This window comes from Microcebus murinus, chromosome X (assembly GCF_040939455.1).
Source record: "Microcebus murinus isolate Inina chromosome X, M.murinus_Inina_mat1.0, whole genome shotgun sequence".
In the NCBI taxonomy this organism is placed as follows: domain Eukaryota; kingdom Metazoa; phylum Chordata; class Mammalia; order Primates; family Cheirogaleidae; genus Microcebus; species Microcebus murinus.
The window spans coordinates 101,468,012-101,470,489 of record NC_134136.1 but is presented as its reverse complement, the minus strand read 5'-3'; the positions used below and the strand labels follow the sequence as shown (position 1 = coordinate 101,470,489).

General features: G+C 34.9%; 1 non-coding gene across 1 annotated transcript; it reads right to left on the bottom strand.

Moving 5' to 3' along the window:
• Window positions 1–744: 744 nt before the first annotated feature.
• LOC142866104 (small nucleolar RNA SNORD55/SNORD39) lies at window positions 745–824 on the bottom strand. The gene has a single exon (XR_012916166.1). It is a non-coding gene; the product is annotated as a small nucleolar RNA SNORD55/SNORD39 (small nucleolar RNA).
• Window positions 825–2,478: the final 1,654 nt, after the last annotated feature.

Sequence of the window (2,478 nt, the reverse complement as noted above, 5' to 3'; positions counted from 1 at the left end):
ATGCTCACCCCATGTTCCTCTATTATTTACAATTTTTGTAAAGCCTAGAACATCCTACTGGAAGCACCTGTAACCTTTTAGCCCATGTATGGGACAAGCCATAATTCTTGGTGAGTTGATGCCCCTAACAGCAGCCCTCAGCTAATAATGAATGCAATTTTGAATTAAGTCTTAGCCCTCAGCTGGGCTATCTCTGAGGCATGCTCTGCACAGTATCCCAGAGTTCCCCAAGTGGGATTATGCCTTGGTTGCCCATAGGAGTAACCTGATCAGTAACACACCATTTATTGACTTCCTTAATTTACCTATGTCATGTCTCTCCTCCTCAATAGGTGTTTTCAGGATCACATTTCAAATAAACTACTTTCATGCAAATCTTTATTCTGGGGTGCACTCTACAAGGAACCTAACGTATTATACCACACTCCAAAACCTATAGAAGCTTCTATAAAAATTTTTGACTCTCTAGTCCTAGTCAATTCATATATCTTTTACTTAACCCCTTCAGTTGACAGAAATGAAGGCCATAAAACTTTAACAGCTAAACCATGACTAAAATGTAGTTCTTCTGAGTCCCATACCACTGGTATTTCTACAAAATCATGATATTATCTTCCCAGTCAGGGAGTTGATCTCATGAGAACAAATGTCATGTTATATAAAAGCCTTTCTAGTTATCTGGTAAATAATTTCTTAGGTAGGTAATTGAAATTAAAATACTAATCTTTTTTTTTTTTTTTTCCCCGCACGCTCAGCTCTCCAAGGTTGGCTTCCCCACTGCGCACTCGGCAGTCTGCAGCATTTCCCAGGTGTCATCATGCGCAATACTAATCTTAAGTACTGAAAATCAAGAATCTTGTCATTATTCCTAGATAAGCCACATTTATCCAGCTTTATAAGTAATATGATATCTGAATTCTTATGTCAAACTTTGCCATGCAAAATAAGAAAGTAAAGATACTAAATTGCAAAACCTCGTTCTTACAAACAGAAGCTTCCTTTGAAGGAATCCCCCTGTATACAATGGGTTCTGGACTTTGATCACTACTTTATTCCCTCATAATTTCATACCTGGGATTGGTAAAATCTTTGCTGTTAAATCCCCAATTATTGCACTATTCCTAAGGCTATCTCCTTATATATTCTAGTTATTAACCCCTTGTCAGATGGGCAGTTTGCAAATATTTTCTCCCATTTTGTCAGTTTTCTCTTCACTTTGTTGATTGTTTCCTTTGCTGAACAGAAGGTATTTAGCTTGTTGTGATCTGATTGCCCAGTATTGCTTTGATTGCCTGTGCTTTTAAATTATTACTCATGAAATGTTTACCCAGAACAATGTCCTTGAGCATTTCCCCAATGTTCTTTTCTAGTAGCTTCAGAGTTTCAAGTCTTAGATTTACGTCTGTAATCCATTTTGATTTGGTTTTTGTACATGGTGAGAGATAGGGGTCTAGTTTTATTCTTTTGCCTATGGAAATCCAGTTTACCCAGTACTATTTATTGAGGAAACTGTTCTTATTTTAATGCATGTTCTTGGCACCTTTGTCAAAAATTAGTTAGCTGTAAATATGTGAATTTGTTACTGGATTTTCTGTTTGGTTCCATTAGTCTATATGTCTGTGTTTATGCTGGTAATTATAGACTTGTAGTACATTTTGAAGCAAGGTAGTGTGATAACTCTAGCTTTTTTTTTTTTTTTTAATAAGTATTGTTTGGCTATTCTGGGTCTTTTGTGGTTTAAGATGAATTTTAGGATTGTTTTCTCTATTTCTGTGAAGAATATCATTGGTATTGTGGTAGGGATTGCATTGTATCTATAGATTGCTTTGGGTAGTACAGTCATTTTAACAATATTAATTCTAATTCATGAACATGGGATATCATTCCATTTTTTTGTGTCCTCTTCAAATTCTTTCATCAGTGTTTTATAGTTTTCCTTGCAGACATCTTTCACTTCCTTGGTTAAATATATTTCTTGTTATTTTAATTTTTTATAGCTATTGTAAATGGCATTGCTTTCCTTATTTCTTTTCAATTAATTCATTGTTGGTGCATAGAAATACTTCTGATTTTTATATGTTGATTTTGTATCCTACAACTTTACTGAATTTGTTTATCAGTTCCAAGTTTTTTTGGTAGAGTTTGTTTCTATATATACAGTCATGTCATCTGCTAACAGGGAAAATTTGACTTCCTCTTTTCCCATTTGGATGCACTTTATTTTTTCTCTTGCCTAATTGCTCTGGCTAGGACTTCTAGTACCACGCTGAAAAGGGTGATGAGAGTGGCCATCCTTGTTTTGTTCCAGTTATTAGAGTAAAACCTTTCAGCTTTTCTCCAAACAGTGTGATGTCAGTTGTGGGTTTCTCACATACGGTGTTTCTTGTGTTGAGGTACATTCATTCTATACCTAATTTATTGAGAAATTTCATCATGAAGGAATGTTGAATATTATCAAATGAGTTTTTTGTGTCTATG